The 22,249-nt window shown below is 34.0% G+C and overlaps 1 protein-coding gene across 4 annotated transcripts in view; it reads left to right on the forward strand.

Annotated features, from left to right (window-relative positions):
* Nucleotides 1-2,101: 2,101 nt before the first annotated feature.
* The window catches only part of LOC142235114 (uncharacterized), a 170,058-nt gene continuing 149,910 nt past the window's right edge, over nt 2,102-22,249 (forward strand). For 3 of the 4 annotated variants that reach the window (XM_075306350.1, XM_075306352.1, XM_075306353.1), the window contains exon 1: nt 2,102-2,270. The gene's annotated coding sequence lies outside the window, so the exon portion shown is untranslated. Of the gene's footprint in view, nt 2,271-2,604; nt 2,834-22,249 lie in introns of those variants that run through there. The other variant, XM_075306351.1, reaches the window with a different exon arrangement.

A 22,249-nucleotide genomic window follows, 5' to 3' on the forward strand; every position in this document is an offset into this window, starting at 1 on the left:
ACTCAAATCTTGCCCAAGGTAACCTTTTGTGGTATTAATCAAACCCGCAAAATATTATGCAAATTGCTTCAGATTTAGATATAGCTTCCATATATATGCATCGCTCCATTTTCCCAAATTTGGCCATAGTACTCTTATATATTAACCAATGTTACTCAAATTTCAAATTTTGATGTACTAGCCGATCGTACTTATACGTACTTGTAGCTCTTACATAAGAATATTGCTCGATTTTTAAAAATTTGTATTTATTACCCACACTAATTTAACGATTTTCTCTTTTTTAATAATGGGCTCAATATTTGTGGCATACTAACTCCGTAGGCGCAATATCAACACAGCCAGTGTTGCTAGAAGTAGGGGAAGTTCCCTATACACACAAAAAAATTTCACGAAAATTTGTCCAATTAAAATTTTAATTGAGTTTTAAAAAATTTAATTGATTCAACAAATTTTTTTATTGAAACAAAAATCAATCACAAAAATAATAGTATCAGTTAATTTATTAATTGGATCAATTAACTTTTTAATTGACCTTCAATTAATTTTTTAATTGATACTATCATTTCTGTAACTGAAGACATTTCAATTAAAAATTAATTGGATCAATTAATTTCGTGATTGAATCAGAACAAAAATTTTTTTGTGTGTATGTAGGGTTTTTCTAATATTTAGCGTCTTGTAGGGACGTAGGGCCACAATATAGGACATTTTCATTCAACACAATTTGCAATAATTTTTACATTTTGGTGGCTCTAGAGGAGGAAATTAGAAGCCGGCAAGGCTTGATCTTTAACAATGTGTGGTAAACTTTATTCCTATAGAAAATTTTGTCAACATTTTATTTCTATAGAACATTTTGTCAAAATTGTATTTCTATAGATTTTTTTTTTTCAAAATATTATTTCTATAAAAAATTTTCTCAAAATTTTATTTCTGTGGAATTTTTTTTCAAAATTTTATTTCTATAGAATTTATTGTCAAAATTTTATTTCTATAGAAAAATTTCTCACAAAAATTTATAGAAACTTTTTCCAAAATTTTATTTTTATAGAGATTTAACAAAAAAGATTACTAATTTGGGTAGAATTCTACCAACTGTGGCAACCGTTGTGGTAATACAGATTTATATTCTAAGTTTTATACATTGCATATTCATGTTTTAAGATAATAAAGTACTTAGAACCATTTTTGTTTTGTAAAATTTTTTAAATTCAACGAAAAATATAGTAGGGAAAATTGTTTGGGAATGTATGGGAAAGTAGGGAACTTTTTTTGTCCTTGTAGGGTAAACCGAACATTTTCCGTGGCAACATTGACTATGAGCTATAGTCAGATTGACACAAAGCACCCATAGACATGTACCCCTTAATTTTCTTAAATATGCAACTGCGGTTTATCTCCCAGACCTATATGTTACCCAAAAATGCTTATGATTACGAATTCTGTAATGGTGGTTTAGGGTATGATATAGTCTGCCCCGCCCGACTTTCTACTTTACTTACTTGTTTCTTGTTCTATTTGTTTTAAATAAAATGTTCCAGTGTCAAAAGAAAATATTTTTCGTGTAAAATTACGTTCCTCAGAAAGGAAACTCTTCTTTCATTGTGGTTTCTTATAAAATTTTTGAAAATATTTCACTTTTATTCAGCAAATCGCAAAACATACCTAATAATTGTTTGGTAAATTAATGCGATAAGCCTTCGCCTTTCCAAATTGAATTGAGTCATCGGATATGTTCGAATAGCACACCTGAAGTAATATATTAACAACTTATAAAGATAAGCTCTGGAATATAGCTTAGCCCTTTACGGGAATTTAGGCTAGCATTTTCATAATACATGAAACGAATAAAACTTGGACATCAACAGCATTTATAATAGATCTATAAAAAAAAAATACCAAGAAAATATGAATAAGAAGAAACGCTATACAAACATAGAAATTAAACAAGGCAGTACAACAAAAGTAATGAGGTGAAAACAAAAACAATGTTTATTGCGGCCAAAGAGAGTTTAATGTAGGAAAAAAGAAATTCTGAGATGGCTCAAACAAGTCTGGTGGTAAGCGAAGTCATGGCCACAGATCAGTTGCAGACATTTGCTCGTACCAAGCAGTTGTGTGAAGACGCGTCGCGGTGTGAAATTGCTCAGTAACATAGCTTAACAAACAACCCATCCAACAAATCGACCACATCTTGGAGTAAAACGCGACTGCCCGAGTATCGTCTCTCAAAAGAAAATACACTCTCAGCAACAACTACAAAAAAGGTAATGAAGAAAGTCTAAGAAAAACAAGTAAACGAAAGAAAGAGTGGTGGTACAGTGGAACCTAACTCAAGCCCCATTGAATGTAGCAACTGTGACTGAGCAGTCTGCGCATGCGCGGCCGCAATTAACATGTTGAGCTATCAACACTACTACCACTGCTTCTTTGCTTGTTTTTTTTTTTTTTTTGTTAACAACGACAACAACAAACAATGGTGGCAACACCGTCAGTGTGAAAAACAACAATAATAACCATACGTGTGTACTCAACTCAATCGTACAAAATAAACATAGTGTGGCAGACGGTCTACTTAACACTAAAAACCGCTAGAGAAAAGTATCTACATTATCAGTCGTGCTATATGCGGCCAGGTGAAAAGTTGTGCTTAAACCCAAACGGATTAAAATAAATTTGATCACTGTGCGCATACCAATACCAAACCCACAGTGGTTAATCAAATTCAATTATTAGCAATTCATAGTTTTCACAAAATTGCTAGCACGCCAAAAGGGATATTTATTATACAAAAAAAAAATCAAAAACTGTGTATTTAAATCAACAAAAGGTATTTAACCTGAAATGGATATTTAATTCAATTAATATTTAAAAAACAAAACATCGAATTCAATTTATTAATAATTCATTAATAAACTAAAAAAGACATTATGAAAATGTACTCTCTGCAATCTAAAGTAGTATCTTGACATATATATATCAGAGTGGACCGACTACATAAATTCTGTCAACAAATTTGAGACCTGATTACAAAACCAGTTAACTACAAATTAGCACAAAGAAAGTGCTATATTGTGATATTCTCCACTCTGTTAATAGTGTGCATGGGTGTATGAGTGTGCTTTTGTGTGATTGAGTGTTAGTGAGTGAATTTGAATGTCATTCATACGAAATTATAACAACTACTATAACGAAAAGAGATTTTCCATTGAAAATTTCATGAAGTAAACTTTATGGAATAATGAACTTAATAACTATAACTGTTTAATTAAATAAATATTTAATGATAAATCTAAAGCCGCCAAATGGCTATATAAACAAATTATTTATCATTCATTATAATGCGAAAATTTATGATTATGATAACATTAAAAACATAACAATATTCAAATATTAACACAAATTTCTATACACGCAAAGAAAAAAAACGTTTGGAAAACGTGTACCGAAAACGTTTTTCTTTTGTTAGAGTTTTTTGAATTGCTTCGAAAAGTATACACTTTTATCACCAAAAAAATTCGTTTGTTACAAAATTTTTATTATTTCAATAAAAAAAGTTATTTTTGAACCAACAACACAGTCCATTTCGTTTATATCAAACACTGTTATTTTCTAAATTTAGGTCTTTAATAAGACACATTTTACAGTTCATAGTAAAAATTTAATATAGTAGAATGTAATGTTGAACATTTTTTCGGAATCTTCCGATCATATCTGGTATATAAGTAAAAAAAAAAAAAACTTTGGTCGAAGCAGGGATCGAACCCACGACCCTTGGTATGCAAGTCAGACGTAGCAACCACTGCTCCACGGTGCCCAACTAAATGTATTTTTCTTTTAAATAAACTTTGTTTAATCGGCTCGTGGGCGCCGCAAGCTATGCTATATAAATATAACTTAGTTATATGGGTAATTGTCTATTGATGACAATAACGGCTACATGGCTCAGTGGATAGTGTGTTGGCTTACAAATTGCATGGTCCGCGGTTCGATTCTCCGTCCAGGCGAAAGGTAAAAAAAATTTTAAAAATTTATAAAATCGTATAATTTCTTCTACATTGTTTGTGTTACAGAAAAAGGTGCTAAGAACTAAAAAACTTCGTGGAAGTGAGAAAGATGTGAGGGAAAATGCAATTAGCCAGAAAAAAAATTTTTGAGTTAGTCTTTATGAAACTGTTTTTACATCCTGGAAAAGAATAAACGTTTATCACAAAAAAAAAAATATACTTTTCTTCCAAATACACTTCTGTTCAACGAAAAGCAAATGAGAAACGAACTTTGTTTGTCTAAAATTTCGTTTGGGAGGAAAGAATTATTTTTTTGCGTGTATGTGGTAGATGAGTTTTGTGTTTAAAAAAATTCTTTAAAATTCTTTGGATGTAAGCATTGCTATAGATTCGAATGTATTTGTCCGTAAAGAAAATTTTCCATGATAAAATGATTTTTTTTCTTTGCTCAAACGTTATTTTGTAGATATACTAATTTTGTCTACTAAATAACCTTTGAGCCAAATAAAAAAAAATCCTTTTATCATGTAAGAAAATTCCTTTTATTATAAATTGCCAATTTTTAAATTAATAAAAACAATTTAGAAAATTATTTAATGGACAATTACAATTTCATTGCATTGAAAGAAGACTTTTCTTTTCTCAGCAACTAATTTTTAGAAAAACAAATTTTTTGGTCAGTGCTAAAAACACGTTGTCTTTTAAAATAAATAAAAAATATTAAATACAATCATTGCAATGTTTATCATAAAATTCGAATACATTGGCTCTTTATAACGAAGAGCAATTTCGTTTGCATAAAATTCATTCTGGGGGAAAGTATTTTTGAGTTGGGTGTTTGAAATCGAGATCTTTGATGTAGGATCATAGGAAATTGTGCGAATAAGGTACACTGATCAGTTTTTATACCCTCCACCATTGGATGGGGGAGGGTATAATCGACTTTGTCATTCCGTTTGTAGCGTCGAAATATTGCTCTAAGACCCCATAAAGTATATATATATTCTGGGTCGTGGTGAAATTCTGAGTTGACCTGAGCATGTCCGTCCGTCCGTCTGTTGAAATCACGCTAACTTCCGAACGAAACAAGCTATCGACTTGAAACTTGGCACAAGTAGTTGTTATTGATGTTGGTCGGATGGTATTGCAAATGGGCCAAATCGGTCCACTTTTACGTATAGCCCCCATATAAACGGACCCCCAAATTTGGCTTGCAGACCCTCTAAGAGAAGTAAATTTCATCCGATCCGGCTGAAATTTGATACATGGTGTTAGTATACGGTCTCTAATGGCCATGCAAAAATTGGTCGAAATCGGTCCATAATTATATATAGCCCCCATATAAACCGATCCCCAGACTTGACCTCTGGAGCCCCTTCGAAAAGTAAAAATCATCCGATTCGGTTGAAATTTGGTACGTGATGTTAGTATATGGTATCCAAGAACCATGCAGGAATTGGTTCATATCAGTCCATATTTATACACAGAGAATACAGATTGGTTGTGATAACCGAATTTATTGCCAACCTCATTTTGGAGGTTGTAGCAAATATCTGTTGGCAGTTGTGCCACCTGACTAATTCGGTCGACTCAATCGAATTATGGGAGATGCAACTAATACTCAATATGGTATTGATTGTGTTAACCTATGGAATTGGTCGTTACTACCTTCTTCATTCGGTTGCATTACCCAACCTAAATAGCACCTACAACCGAATTGCAAATTAATAGTTTTCCGAAAAATATTCTATTTTATTTAGATATATTTATTTTATTTAGATATTGATAGAGTATAAATTAAAATATTATATATCTATATATTAATATAAATGAAAATAAACGATTCCTTTAAACAGTTAAGTATCCGCGAAGGTTTTAGATGAAGCTCATGTAGCCTACTGCAGGATTGTCGAATGAACGGGCAACGCGAATATAACCGCTGGTAACTTAGAATCCATCAGAATTTTTACCTGACTCGCGGAATTGGGTATCCAAAAACCATTGTAGGTGTAATACATTACTGTATTACAGTCGTCAATACACAGAAATAAATGTTACTCATGACCAAGGACCTACATACATTAATTAAATTATCGCTTTAAAACATTTTTTGATATCTATAAAAAGAAAACCCATACTGACCATGTTCAGCGCATCAGATTTCAAACTGCAACTTTCATGGTAAAGGCTTTTGTGCAATTAAATGTCCAGTCTGGAGAGTAAATATTAAATATATTATCAGTGAAAATTACAGCAATTTGATCATAAAAATTTACCTTTAAGATGTTATTAAAATTATGCCCCTTTTATAGTCAAATTTTGATCATTGCCTCGTTTTTGACTTTTATAGGAAGAGGTTTTTGTTTTTTCCTCGACAACAAATATAAATAATTTGTCGTTGACAAATATTAAAATGAAAACCAAAAATATTTCCAATAACATTCGGTTTGTGCAACCGTATGGTTATGATGAGTACTGAATGAAAGTTGCAAAATGTTTTCTTGGTAGGTTGTATCAACCAATTTCCAATAAAATTATTCATAGTTGAAGCATTTGGTTAACCCAATCGTTTGTCTATTATCATAAATAACATTTTTTTGATACCGCTCCCAGATGGTCTTAGGAATAGAACCCATGTTGTAAATACAGAATATTTGTTTATACAGTTGATATTTCGTTCCATAATTAGAATGTTCATTATTACAACCGATTGCTAACCAATCTCTTTTCTGTGTGTATATAGCTCCCATATAAACCGATCACCAGATTTGACCTCCGTTGCCTTTTGGAGAAGCAAAATTCATCCGCTCTGGTTGAAATTTGGTACGTGGTGGTAGTATATGATATTTAACAACCATGCCAAAAGTGGTCCATATCAGTCCATAATCATATATAGCCCCCATATAAACCGATCCCGAGATTTGGTTTTGGAGCCTCTTGGAGGAGCAAATTTCATCCGAGTCAGTTGAAATTTCGTACATTGTGCTAGTATATGACCGTTAACAACCATGCCTAACTAGGTCCATATCGGTCTATAGTTATATATAGCCCTCAGATAAATCGATCCCCAATCACACAAAAATTAGTCCATATCAATAATTGTATATAGCCCCCATATAAGCGACCCCCATATTTCAATTCTGGCTCCCTACACGCTCACGAAAAATCGCTTCTGTAACATATACTCCCAAACATATTTTGCTTCAAGCATATACATTTTTGGCTATTGCCCAAACATTTATATGTTTGATCTCTTCCAATATATAATATGTTTGAAAGCATATTGGTCTAAACAATATATGTTTGGGTAGTCAATTTCCAAACATTTTGTATTTTTGCATCCAAATTCAATAATGTTGTCTTCCAAAAAACAATATGTTATTATGTGAACATATAATATGTTTGGAAGCATTTTGCACCCAAAAATATTATATGCTTAAAAAAATTCTCCCAACCAATATTGTGCTCAAAATTTTATTTGTTTATTTATATATTTACAATCATAATGAATTATGAAAATAAACAGGTAATATAGGTGCTAACAACATAGGTTTTCGACCTGAATGCTCAAAATTTTGTTTCTGCCCAATTGTATATTCCACCACATCTTTCTCACTTTCACGAGATTTTTTAGTTCTTAGCACCTTTTTCTGTAATACAAACATTGTAGAAGAAATTATTCAATTGTTTGTTTTTTATTTTTTTTATTTTAATTTTACCTTTTGCCGGACGGGGATTCGAACAGCGGACCACACAGTTTGTAAGGATCAAAGAAGTAGCTGATCAATTGCCCAAGGAAAAATAAAATGTTAATTTTGTAATAACAAGCAACAACCACCAACTTAATTCAATATCGCTCCCTGTTAAATAGCGTTCCAAGCTACTAAACACATATATGTTTATAGGCTATTTCTAAATTGATATATGTTTGCATCCAAGCATATTATATTTAAAAACATTTTATGTCCCAAACATAATATGTTCTAACATATTAACATATATGTCCCAAACATGTTATGCTAGTTTATGAACATTATATGCTTGCACTCAAAAATATTGTGTTTAAAAATTTGTGTTCCAAACATATAATGTTTATAGCCAAACATATGAAAAACAGTCTTTTTCATCCGTGTACGTACCGTGCAAAAGTCCATATCGATTCGTAATTATTTGTAGACTTACCTATACATACCTTTTTTGCCTAATATATACCACGCATGGACTAACTCACAATTTAGAAAACGATTTAAGATACCACAACCGAAGTAATTCGATTGTGGATGACAGTCTTTCGTAGAAGTTTTTACGCAATCCATGGTGGAGGGTACACAAGATTCGGCCTGGCCGAACTTACGGTCGTTTATACTTGTTTTTTCTTCTGCTGCTTCATATTTTACCAAAAATGATTTTTTCCCTTTTGGACAAACAAAATTGTTTTTTGTCTTTATAAAATGTTCTTCAAAGATTAATAGGACTTAATAGAGACAATGTTGTTAGAAATACTACACATTTATGCCTAAAGAAAATACTAAATAAAAAATAAAGCTTTGTTATGATTCAGATAAAACAAAACATTAATTTTCTTGCAAACGATATTTTTTTACAATTGCACCCAAAAAGAATTACATTCGTCCGCAATGAAATTTTAGACAAACGAAATTCCCATATTTTATAAAGCATTTTCTTTTAAAGCAAATAAACCCGAATTTATGATTCAATGGTTGTCTCTAAACTTTGTATTTGTATATTTAAAGAAATCTTTGTAGTGTTAAAAGAAAACGAATTCTATTTTTTAAATATTTTATTTTATAGAAAAATAAGTTCGAATTTATCACAACCCATAATCTTTAATATGCTCTATTTACTCTTAAAGAAAACATTTTAAAGTCCAAAAAAACAATTGCAATTGTTTGAAATTTCGTTCCTGAAAAGAAGCGGTGAATACAAATAAGGATACTTTTAAGACGCAATTCTCTTTTAAATTTGGGTTTTGTGTATTTGCTTCTAGGAAGCAAATTTTAATTTTTCGCCTTTTTAGCTTTTTTTCTTGATATGCTATCAAAGCCCTTTAAAAACTAATTAACGACAACTTTTTTTTCCAAATTCAGACTCGACTTTCAGTAGAAATTATGCTAAGTTTCAAGTAAAAAACTTCTTTAAAATAAAGTGTTGAAGAACATTTTTTGCTTTGTAGTCAAAATACAAAAATAAAGACAATTTCATTAAATTTAAAGAATTTTTCTGAATTATTAAAGTCAAGTTGACCTTAGCCCAAACATTTTTTCTTTCATGTTATGATACCCATTTTTAAGTGAAATCACTTAATTACATTGAAAAGTTTATTGACTTTTGGACAAGGAAAAAACTTTATATTAGAGAAATGCGTCTTCTATTCTAAGCAAAATTTGCATTCGTATTTTAACGACATGAAATCTTTGACCTCACGACAATATTTTTTTCAGTGTATCTAGAAAAATTTTAAATTCTTTTTATATTCTCAAATTTCAAGCACATACAAATTTCAACAAAGTCTATTTTGATTGATTACCATTTTATAATATAATCGTTTTTTTTGTGAATCGAGCATTCTGTAATCTTGTTTCATATTCCACAATTGTTTTTGCTTAAATCGAAATCTTACTAAACAACATCATCTTCACGAATATGTACTTCTTATCTTCAAAGTTGGATGTGCATGTGTTATCTTAATGTAGCTTAATTGAAATTCTCCAAAAAACCAACACCAATATAAGTTCCATTAGAGAAGGTCTTTTTGAACCTCAAGGATTTTATTTTTCAATAAAAAAAAGAACAAAGTTCTTCGTGCCCACTTCAACATAATTTAGACGAGTATATATACGTACATTCAAAACAAAAGTTTACTTGTATCCAAAGATTTTGACCTTCCCTTAAGAATTGTGGTATTGATTCCGAGCCAAAGATGCGGCTTCTTTAAAATAAAGACGACCTATCTGGTTTTAAATCTAGGACCAATAAAATTACAATTGGGATACAGATCTCATTTATCAAATTTTCATTCTCTTTTTGCGGTTTATTAATAAAACTACTCACGTACAAGATTAGGTTAGTTTAAATTGGCAGCCCGATTAAGTTTTAGGATCACTTAGACTATTCAGTCCATTGTGATACTCACGTACAAACAAATACCAGTTTAAAAATCCAACAAAAAAATATAACGAATACTGCTTTGTAAAAATTGTTTTCTTAATTCCAAAAAAAAAAAAAAAACTTTAAACTAAAGACGCTAAATCTTCAAAATAAGTCGTAGTCTATATTTGAAGCGTTTTTATCTTAAATCTAAAGTTTCAATATTTCAGCTAATTTAAGGACAATTTCTTTAAATCAAAAATGTGTTTCTTTACTTTAATGAAAATTAGCCTTAGATCAATGACATGCAACTTTAACGGTGGGACGCAAATTTACAAAACTTTTGTCCAAAATTTAATGAAAAAAAAATTTTGAAGCAATGATTATAGACTTTATTTTAATTGAAATTTCATCATTTTAAAGAAATTTTTCCTTAATATTTTGCAAATTTCGCATCCTAAAATTTAGGTTGCGTAATCTTTAATATCACGTAAATAATTTTTTTCAGTGTACGTATGGGATAGCTTCGGATACGTTCACTTTCAAAAACATATTTCATATCTTTATCCTTGTGCTCGACAAGTAATCCTTTCTGCATTTTTGAGGCATGTTGATGCACGCCAGCAAGAAAACCCAAGAAAAAAATCACCCCAGAAACATTTTAATTTACCCAAATGCATGAAATACTTGAATATGCACAAGGAGCATATTCATCTTTTATAACGGCAAAAGCCACCAGAGCCAAGTGAGAAAACGAACAAACCATTGCAAATAAATGCTCTTCTGGTTCAATATTTGTCCGTCTTTTAGTTAGTCTTTCCGTATATATTGTATGAATATCTGTCCGTCCAAATGTCTGTCTATGTGCAGCTCGTGCGTTAGCACAATTTTCCCATCTTTCGAATGGAAAACACCGCAATTTCTTTATTGGTTCGAATGAATGCAAGGCATCTATGCATAAAGTTTTCCAGAATTTTTTATATACCAGTAAAATAGACACACACCGCACACACTCGCGCGCATAAAATAAAGTCATAGAAAATTTGCACAAAACACTACCAACCGAAGAAAATCTCAACCAGAACCAGAACGAACAAAAGGAAATGCAGATTCGCAAAGTGCAACAATTCCAGCAAGTTGTAGTTGATTTGGAGCTAAGAAGAAATCGCATGAAAACCATTATCACTTCTAAAGAGTTGTTTTGTATTAGTGAAGTGGGTTTTTATTTACCGGTTTGATGGAAACAACTCCAGCACGTCTTTGCATAAGAAATCGCTATACCCTACAAACAGAATATGGCTAAATAGTTTTGGTCTATGTAAATTCTTAATTTATTTTGAAAAACGTCATAAATGTTTGTATCTTCCAACTCTCAAAAATAGTGAACCCACACTGAAAACAAAAATTGTCGTAAAGCCCAAGATTTCATGTCTTAGATCTAATACGCAAAACTTTAATTTAAAAGAGAATTGTGTCTTAAATTCTCCGCTTCTTTGGATCGAAATCAATACCATAATCAATAGTGTAAAGATAAAATCGATGGAACTTAGTAAATCTTTATGCTTTATTTGTTTTCCCCTTTTTATACCCTCCACCATAGGGTGGGGGGTATATTAACTTTGTCATTCCGTTTATCCCCCCCATAAAGTATATATATTCTGGGTCCTGGTGAAATTTTGAGTCGATCTAAGCATGTCCGTCCGTCCGTCTGTTGAAATCACGCTAACTTCCGAACGAAACAAGCTATCGACTTGAAACTTGGCACAAGAAGTTGTTATTGATGTAGGTCGGATGGTATTGCAAATGGGCCATATCGGACCACTTTTACATATAGCCCCCATATAAACCGACCCCTAGATTTGGCTTGCGGATCCTCTTGGAGGAGCACAATTCATCCGATCCGTTTGAAATTTGGTACGTGGTGTACGTATATGGTATCTAACAACCATGCAAAACTTGGTCCATATCTTTCCATAATTATATATAGTAGAGGTGTGCACGTGACACGAAATTGTCGTGACTCACGAAAGATTTCGTGATTCGTGCGTGAGTCGTGAGTCACGTCATGACAACAGCGTGAGTGTGCGTGAGCGTGATTAACAAACCAAAATGTCGTGCGTGAGCGTGAGTCACGAAAATAATATCTTCGTGAGTGTGCGTGAGTAAAGAATTACACTCACGAAAATATTCCTGCTCGCCAACATAAAACGCTTAAGAGTTAAATTCAATTACAATTTTAGTACACTTGGGATGTTACGAGTTTAATAACACTCTCGATTTTAATAATGCTCATGTTTTCAGACACTTCGGTAAGGTAAATTAATCATAAAATTATTAGTGATTCACGCTATTTTTCGTGAGTTACGGTATTTTTCGTGAGTCACGACGTTTTCGTGCGTGAGTGTGCGCGAGTACAAATTTTGTTTTCGTGAGTGTGCGTGAGCGTGAGTCCTACCAAAAAATATCGTGCGTGAGTGTGCGTGAGTATGATTTTTCAGTCGTGAGTGTGCGTGAGCCTGATGTTAGTATATGGTCTCTAACAACCATGCAAAAATTGGTCCATATCGGTCCATAATTATATATAGCCCCCATATAAACCGATCCCCAGATTTGACCTCCGGAGCCTCTTGGAGGGGCAAAATTCATCTGATCCGGTTGAAATTTGGTACCTGATGTTAGTTTACGGCCTCTAATAACCATGCAAAAATTGGTCCATATCGGTCCATAATTATATATAGCCCCCATATAAACCGATCCCCAGATTTGACCCCGGAGCCTCTTGGAGAATCAAAATTCATCGGATCCGGTTGAAATTTGGTACATTGCGTTAGTATATGGTCTCTAACAACCATGCAAAAATTGGTTCACATCGGTCCACAATTATATAAAGGGTGATTTGTTAAGAGCTTGATAATTTTTTTTTAAAAAAAACGCATAAAATTTGCAAAATCTCATCGGTTCTTTATTTGAAACGTTAGATTGGTCCATGACATTTACTTTTTGAAGATAATTTCATTTAAATGTTGACCGCGGCTGCGTCTTAGGTGGTCCATTCGGAAAGTCCAATTTTGGGGAACTTTTTCGAGCATTTCGGCCGGAATAGCCCGAATTTCTTCGGAAATGTTGTCTTCCAAAGCTGGAATAGTTGCTGGCTTATTTCTGTAGACTTTAGACTTGACGTAGCCCCACAAAAAATAGTCTAAAGGCGTCAAATCGCATGATCTTGGTGGCCAACTTACCGGTCCATTTCTTGAGATGAATTGTTCTCCGAAGTTTTCCCTCAAAATGGCCATAGAATCGCGAGCTGTGTGGCATGTAGCGCCATCTTGTTGAAACCACATGTCAACCAAGTTCAGTTCTTCCATTTTTGGCAACAAAAAGTTTGTTAGCATCGAACGATAGCGATCGCCATTCACCGTAACGTTGCGTCCAACAGCATCTTTGAAAAAATACGGTCCAATGATTCCACCAGCGTACAAACCACACCAAACAGTGCATTTTTCGGGATGCATGGGCAGTTCTTGAACGGCTTCTGGTTGCTCTTCACTCCAAATGCGGCAATTTTGCTTATTTACGTAGCCATTCAACCAGAAATGAGCCTCATCGCTGAACAAAATTTGTCGATAAAAAAGCGGATTTTCTGCCAACTTTTCTAGGGCCCATTCACTGAAAATTCGACGTTGTGGCTCGTTAGTAAGTCTATTCATGATGAAATGTCAAAGCATACTGAGCATCTTTCTCTTTGACACCATGTCTGAAATCCCACGTGATCTGTCAAATACTAATGCATGAAAATCCTAACCTCAAAAGAATCACCCTTTATAACCGCCATATAAACCGATCCCCAGATTTTACTTCCTGAGCCTCGGGGATGAGCAAAATTCACCCGATTGGGTTGAAATTTAATAAGTGGTGTTAGTATATAGTCTCTAACAACCATGCAGGAATTGGTCTATATCGGTCCATAATTATATGTAGCCCCCATATAAACAGATCCCCATATTTGGCTTGCGGAGCCTCTAAGAGAAGCAAGTTTAATCCCATCCGGCTGAAATTTGGTACGTGGTGAAATTTGGTACATTGCGCTAGTATATGGCGCTAACAACCATACCAAAATTGGTCCATATCGGTCTATAGTTATATATAGCCGATCCCCAAAAATAATCTACCAAAATTTTATTTTTATAGAAAATTTTGTCAAAATTTTATTCCTATAGAAAAATTTGTTAAAATTTTATTTCTATAGAAAATTTTGTCAAAATTTTATTGCTATACAAAATTTTGACAAGATTTTATTTTTATAGAAAATTTTGTCAAAATTTTATTTCCATAGAAAAATTTGTTAAAATTTTATTTCTATCGAAAATTTTGTCAAAATTTTATTTCTATAGAAAAATTTGTTAAAATTTTATTTCTATAGAAAGTTTTGTCAAACTGAATTATATACGTATTTAATCGGCTCTTTATACCCTTCACCACTACTGTGGTACAGGGTATAATAAGTTTGTGCATTTGTATGTAACGCCAAGAAATAGTGGTCATAGACCCATCTTTTAGTATACCGATCGGCTTAGAATTAAATTCTGAGCAGAGATGGTCTGTATCAAACTTTTTTAGGTTTGCGACTGTCGCAAAGTTGTAAACGTAAACGTCACATACGCGTCGTAAATGTAGAAAAAGTAACAAAAGTCGCAAACTGAAAATACTTTAGTCGCGTCAGCTAGGCAGCGAATTCGATAATATCCAAGACGATGGTATGTGCGAAGAAGTTTCAATTCTTAGGAATGTTCACAATTTTCGGTTTTAGTCCCCACATTTTCCCTATTGCCTTTTGCACGAGTACAGGGTAACCGTGGATTTTCTCGTCCTTTCTTAGCTTTAAGTTCAGTCTCCTGTCCAATATAACCCCAAGGTATTTTGCACACTCACCAACGGGAATTTCGATACCACCTGAGAAAATAGGCTTGACCATGGGAAAACTTTCACAAATTTCTGCAGAAACTCACAGCGAATGCTGTCAAACTAAATTAAAAAAATGTTAAAGATTTCTTCTATTCAAAATTTGGTTTTCAACAGTAGGTTTACGACTTTTGCGACATACGTATTATACCGTCGCAAATGTATGTCGCAAAAGTCACAGTTTGTGACAGGCCAACCCTGATTCTGAGTCGATTTGGCGATGTCCGTCTGTCTGTATATGTAATTTTGTGCACAAAGTACAGCTCGCAATTTAAGTCCGATCGTCCTCAAATTTGGCATAGGGCCGTTTCTTGGGACAGAGACAATCGCTATTGGTTTTGGAAAAAATCGGTTCAGGTTTAGATATAGCTGCCATATATATTTATCCCCGATGTGGTCGTAGTTAGCGTGTTTATCAACCGATTTTCTTGAAATACCGTACATCCAAATATTTTATGAATCTCGAAAATCTTGCAAAATATCAGCCAAATCGGTTCAGATTTAGATATAGCTCCCATATATATCTTTCGTCCGATTTAGACTCATATGACCACAGAGGCCAAAGTTTACTACCGATCTGCGTGAAATTTTGCACAGAGGGTAGAATGGACATTCTACCAATGCTTGGTAAATTTGATTGAAATCGGTTCAAATTTAGATATAGTTGCCATATATATCTTTCGTCCGATTTGAACTTATATGGCCACAAAAGCCAGAGTTTTGCCGTGATTTGCTTCAAATTTTGCACAAGGGGTACGTTTAATAGTATCGTTAAGTGTGTAAAATTTTGTTAAAATCGGTTCAGATTTAGATATAGCTCACATATATATCTTTGGCCCGATCTGGAGTTATATAATCTCAAGAGCCAGAGTTTTGCCCTGACTTACTTCAAATTTTGCACAAGCGGTACTTTTAACGATACTATTGTATGTGCCAAATATGGTCAAAATCGATTCAGATTTAGATATAGCTCCCATATATATATTTCGTCCGATTTGAACTTATATGGCTTCAAAATCCAGGGTTTTGCCGTGATTTGCTTCAAATTTCGCACAAGGAGTACGTTTAGTAGTATAGGTAATTGTGGCAAATTTGGTTGAAATCGGTTCAGATTTAGATATGGCTCCCATATATATCTCCCGTCCGATTTGCACTCATATAACCATGGGGGGCCAAAGTTATACTCCCATTTACGTCAAATTTCGCATAGATAGCAGAATTATTATTCTAACTATGCATGTCAAATTTAGTCAAAATTGGTTCAGATTGTATATAGCTCCCATATATACGTACACCAGAGTTGGGGAAATATGGTAGACTGTTTCATATTTTAGACCCATTTTCAATGGGATTTTCCTCTAATTGACTGGATAGTTTCCTCAGAGAATACAAATATGGCCAAAATTCTCACACTTTACACAAAATTCTGTGATGATTTCCCAATATCTTAGCCATATCCTACACACTGCAATGCCAAAATTTCCACAGAACGGATGAGTTTTAAATAAGGCTCCAAGTCGCCCGACTAGACCAAATAATATATCACAACCCACACTTGACCACATATCTTGGCGAGATCTAACCAATATCATTGTAAAATCGCCACTGCTGAGTAGCACAAATTGTAAATATTACTCTAATTGTCCTATATCTCGAATACATATGTATCGCCTGAAAAATCATAAATCTCTTTTGTACAATTGCATTAAAATTTCTCTCGCTTCATATTTCTCATATTTTTTACTAACATTGTGTTTCATCCCAGGGCGTTAGCCGATTTAAATTTTAATTCTAGAGTTTTTGTAGAAGTACAAAAAATTGTTTCCATTAAAAGTTTTTGTATTTGAAAATGCAAACTTTTATATAGCTCCCAGCAAATTTTAAGTAGTTGAGATGGTAACACAAATGTTTGTCTACATAATGGTGAAGGGTATAATATAGTCGGCTCCGCCCGAATTTAGACTTTACTTACTTGTTTTTGTTTAATATATACCCCGTATGGACTAACTTACAATTGAGAAGACGGTGTTAAGAAATTTTAAGATACCTTGCCATCGGCAAGTGTTACCGCAACACACACACAAAGAAAATTTCATTAAAAGTCAGCCAACGAAAAATTTTCATTGATATAACGAAACATTTTCATTAGTACAATGAAAATATTCGTCAATAGTACGAAACGTTACGTTGATTGGCAGAAAATTCGTTATATTAACGAAAAAATTCGTTCTATTAACGAATTTGTTTCAATGGCTGACTTTTATCGGCACATTTCGTTAATATAACGAAACTTTTTCTATTAGTGCAAGTAATTCGATTGTGGTTGACAGTCTTTAGTAGAACTTTCTATGCAATCCATGGTGGAGGGTACATAAGATTCGGCCTGGCCAAACTTACGGCCGTATATACTTGTTTGCAGCTCATTAACTAACGTACGCAAAAAATTATTAGAGTCAAGGAAACTTTCTCAAAACACAATAATTCCATTAACTAAAATATAATTAAATTGTCTTTAATACCATATAGGGTTCACTTTTTGAGTGTATGTGATTTTTTTTACTAATCAGCCTATGATTTCAAACTTGGTATAAATTCTTCACAATAAGGAATCGATGGTTCAGATCTCGGGGATATTTTTATGAAAGTAGAACTCTTCAGTCCTTCTATATATATATATATATATATGACTAGGATGATGTCTATGCCTGCTCATAACTAAGACCTTGTTTTATGATTCATACATAAGTATCTACCAACTAGTTCTCTGCTCGATAAACATTTCATGAAGGGTATAGACAATTCGGTATACAATTATTATTACAACTTTATTATTGTACAATTCACATAAATTTCCAATAGATTTAGTCACTGCTTGTGGCAAAAAACATTACTTATTTCTATTGTGCTTCTTTATGTGCATTGAGTGGAGAGAAAACTGATTGCTGGAAGGATTGTTTTTGCGCCAAGGAATGGATTGGGCAGAGATTTTCTTTTTGTTACAATATAATAAATTCATTTTACAAAAAATTAGTTCTTGGTTTCATCATGTTTCATCATCAAGTAGCAGAATATCATTGAAGAAAAGTAAAATATAACTTATTTTGACCAACGAATATTTAACGATGAAAATTGTCTTATTTGATAAATTGAATTCTAGATATATTTCACCATGTAAAATTACCCTAAGATGTATAGGTATCAACGACTAATGTAAAATCCTTTTGATGAAAATTTATGAAATGTGGCTTTTGAAAAGTACGAGATCAATTGAATTGTTGTATTTTATTTTGCAATCAAATTTTCCAATGCAAGTAAAACAAGAAGTAAAACCGTGAAATCTGAAGCAATTTTAAGGAAACTTCGCAAAAGTTTATTTATGATTTATCGCTCGATATATATGTATTAGAAGTTTAGAAAAATTAGAGTAATTTTTACAACTTTTCGACTAAGCAGTGGCAATTTTACAAGGAAAATGTTGGTATTTTGACCATTTTTGTCGAAATCAGAAAAACATATATATGGGAGCTATATTTAAATATGAACCAATTTCAACCAAATATGGCACGCATAGCTACAATGCTAATTCTACTCCCTGTGCAAAATTTCAACTAAATCGGAGTTAAAAATTGGCCTCTGTGGTCATATGAGTGTACATCGGGCGAAAGCTATATATGGGAGATATATCTAAATCTGAACCGATTTCAACCCAATTTGGCACGTATACCTACAATGCTAATTCTACTCCCTGTGCAAAATTTCAACTAAATTGGAGCAAAAAAATTGGCCTCTGTGGTCATATGAGTTACAAATCGGGCGAGAAAGATATATATGGGAGATATATCTAAATCTGAACCGATTTCAGTAAAATTTGGCACACTTGACTACACTACTAATTGTACTCCTAGTGCAAAATTTTAAGCAAATTGGGGTAAAACTCTGGCTTATGGGACCGTATTAGTCCATATCGGGCGAAAGATATATATGGGAGCTATATCTAAATCTGAACCGATTTCAATAAAATTTGACACACTTGACTACACTACTAATTCTACTCGTAGTGCAAAATTTCAACCAAATTGGGGTAAAACTCTGGCTTCTGGGACCGTATTAGTCTAAATCGGGCGAAAGATATATATATGGGAGCTATATCTAATCTGAACCGATTTCAATAAAATTTGGCAAACTTGACTATAGTACTAATTGTTCTTCTTGTGCAAAATTTTAAGCAAATTAGGTTAAAACTGTGGCTTCTGTGGCCATATAAGTCCATATCGGGCGAAATATATATATGGGAGCTATCAATATCAACCAAAATCAATAGGGTTCTATTCTGAGCCAAAACACATACTTGTGCCAAATTTGAAGTCTATTGGACTAAAACTGCGACCTAGACTTTGATTACAAAATGTGTTCACGGACAGACGGACATGGCTATATCGACTCAGGAGCCCACCCTGAGCATTTTTGCCAAATACACCATGTGTCTATCTCGTCTCCTTCTGGGTGTTGCAAACATATGCACTAACTTATAATACCCCGTTCCACAGTGTGGCGCAGGGTATAAAAATCCGCTACCGTGACTTGAACCTGGATTGCCTGCACCATACGCGCTAACAGTCGCCTTAGCGAATTGCACCACCGACGGAGTTGCCACACGAACGTCTAACGATTATTTTAAACTGTTCATGGCCAAAATAAAACACCAAATTTTAGAATTAGTTTAGATTTATTTGAATTAGCTATTTTTCTTACGAAGAATGGTCTTGAAATGGACAGCAAAACCATCAGACGATGCCTGAAATTGGCTCTGTTGTATTTTCGCCCATTCCCAGCGACTCCCAAGCATAAAAGTCCAACAGATTGGGTGGTGGGGATTTGGTTGGCAACTGTGCGGTAGAAATAATTGGCGCGTACTGAGTCCTTTTGGAATATCCATGATCTGTTGCCGCAAGGTTTGTCTGCCCAGGGTTTCAATATTGTATTGGCCACACCATTACCATTTTCAGCGCTTGATTTATGCTAACCAATCGAAGATATAAAGTTTCAGTTGACCTCTTTGGCAATTAAAAATTTAGAATGGCTTCTCATCGGAGAAAACCAAATTCAGTAATTGACCACTTTCGTGCAAATGAAGAAACTCCATTGCCCTTTCCACTCTAATTTGTTTTTGTGTATCGGTGAGCTCTTGCACATTTCGGAACCTCAATGGCTCTAACTTAAGCTCATTTGTATACCCTCCACCATAGGATGCGGGTATATTAACTTTGTCATTCCGTTTGTAACACATCGAAATATTGCTATAAGACCCCATAAAGTATATATATTCTGGGTCGTGGTGAAACTCTGAGTCGATCTGAGCATGTCCGTCCGTCCGTCTGTTGAAATCACGCTAATTTCCGAACAAGCTATCGACTTGAAACTTGGCACAAGTAGTTGTTATTAGTGTAGGTCGGATGGTATTGCAAATGGGCCATATCGGTCCACTTTTACGTATAGCTCCCATATAAACGGACCCCCAAATTTGGCTTGCGGGGACTCGAAGAGAAGCAAATTTCATCCGATTCGACTGAAATTTGGTACATGGTGTCAGCATATGATCTCTAACAAACATGCAAAAATTGGTCCACATCGGTCAATAATTATATATAGCCCCCATATAAACCGATCCCCCGATTTGGCTTGCGGAGCCTCTAAGAGAAGCAAATTTCATCCGATCCGGCTGAAATTTGGTACATAGTGTAGGTATATGGTCTCTAACAACTATGCAAAAATTGGTCCACATCGGTCAATAATTATATATAGCCCCCATATAAACCGATCCCCCGATTTTGGCTTGCGGAGCCTCTAAGAGAAGCAAATTTGATCCGATCCGGCTGAAATTTGATACTTGGTGTAAGTATATGGTCTCTAATGATCATGCAAAAAATGGTCCACATCGGTTCATAATTATATATAGCCCCCATATAAACCGATCATCAGATTTGAACTCCGGAGCCTCTTGGAAGACCAAAATTCATCTGATGCAGTTGAAATTTGGTTCGTGGTGTTAGTATACGGCCTCAAACACCTATGCAAAAATTGGTCGAAATCGGTCCATAATTATATATAGCTCCCATATAAACCGATCCCCAGATTAGACCTCCGGAGCCCCTTGGAAGAGCAAAATTTATCCGATTCGGTTGAAATTTGGTACGTGATGTTAGTATATGATAGCCAATAACCATACAGGAATTGGTTCATATCAGTCCATAATTATATATAGCCCCCATATAAACCGATCCCCAGATTTTTTTGGAGAAGCCAAATTCATATAAATCGATCACCAATCACACAAAAATTGGTCCATATCAAGTTCATAATTGTATATAGCCCCCAATAGTCTAAGTGACCCTGATACATCGGGCTGCCACCTAACCTAACCTAAGCTCATTTTCAATATGTGCCTTGTGAGCTTGTCAACAATAAAATGAAAATACGTAGGAAATACGTATCAGGAACACTGAATATACTTCATATCGTAGGAAATTTATATTTCCAATGGAGTGACAAACCTAATATATATCCGCAGAAAAGGAATAAAGGGTGATACGGTCAAAATTTGGTCAAGGGAAAACGCGTGTACATCGGTAAAATCGTTTATTTAAAAAATCAAATTAAATTTTTTTTCAAGCTCAATTAGTATAAAATTCAGGAAAAATACTCAGTTAGGCTTTCGCTTTTCCAACTATGAATTGCCGGGGCTCACCTGCCATCGGATTTTGTACAGCCACCTTGTCCACCTTCTTCGCAGCAGAAAGCCAGTTTGCCTTGAACTGCTGCTCGTCCTTAGCAGTTTTGGTCTTCTTTAGGTTCCGCTTGACAATAGCCCAGTATTTCTCAATTGGGCGGAGCTCTGGCATGTTGGGAAGGTTCTTGTCCTTGGGAACCACCTGCACGTTGTTGGCGGCGTACCACTCCATGGCCTTTTTACCGTAATGGAAAGATGCCAAATTCGCCCAAAATAGTACGGAACAACCGTGTTTCTTCAGGAAAAGCAGCAGACGTTTATTCAAACACTCTTTCACGTAAATTTCTTGGTTGACAGTCGCGGAAGCTATGAAAATGCTGCTTTTCAAGCCACAGATACAGATGGCTTGCCAAACCAGATATTTCTTTGCGAACTTTGACTGATT

Source organism: Haematobia irritans, chromosome 4, assembly GCF_050003625.1.
Source record: "Haematobia irritans isolate KBUSLIRL chromosome 4, ASM5000362v1, whole genome shotgun sequence".
In the NCBI taxonomy this organism is placed as follows: Eukaryota; Metazoa; Arthropoda; class Insecta; order Diptera; family Muscidae; genus Haematobia; species Haematobia irritans.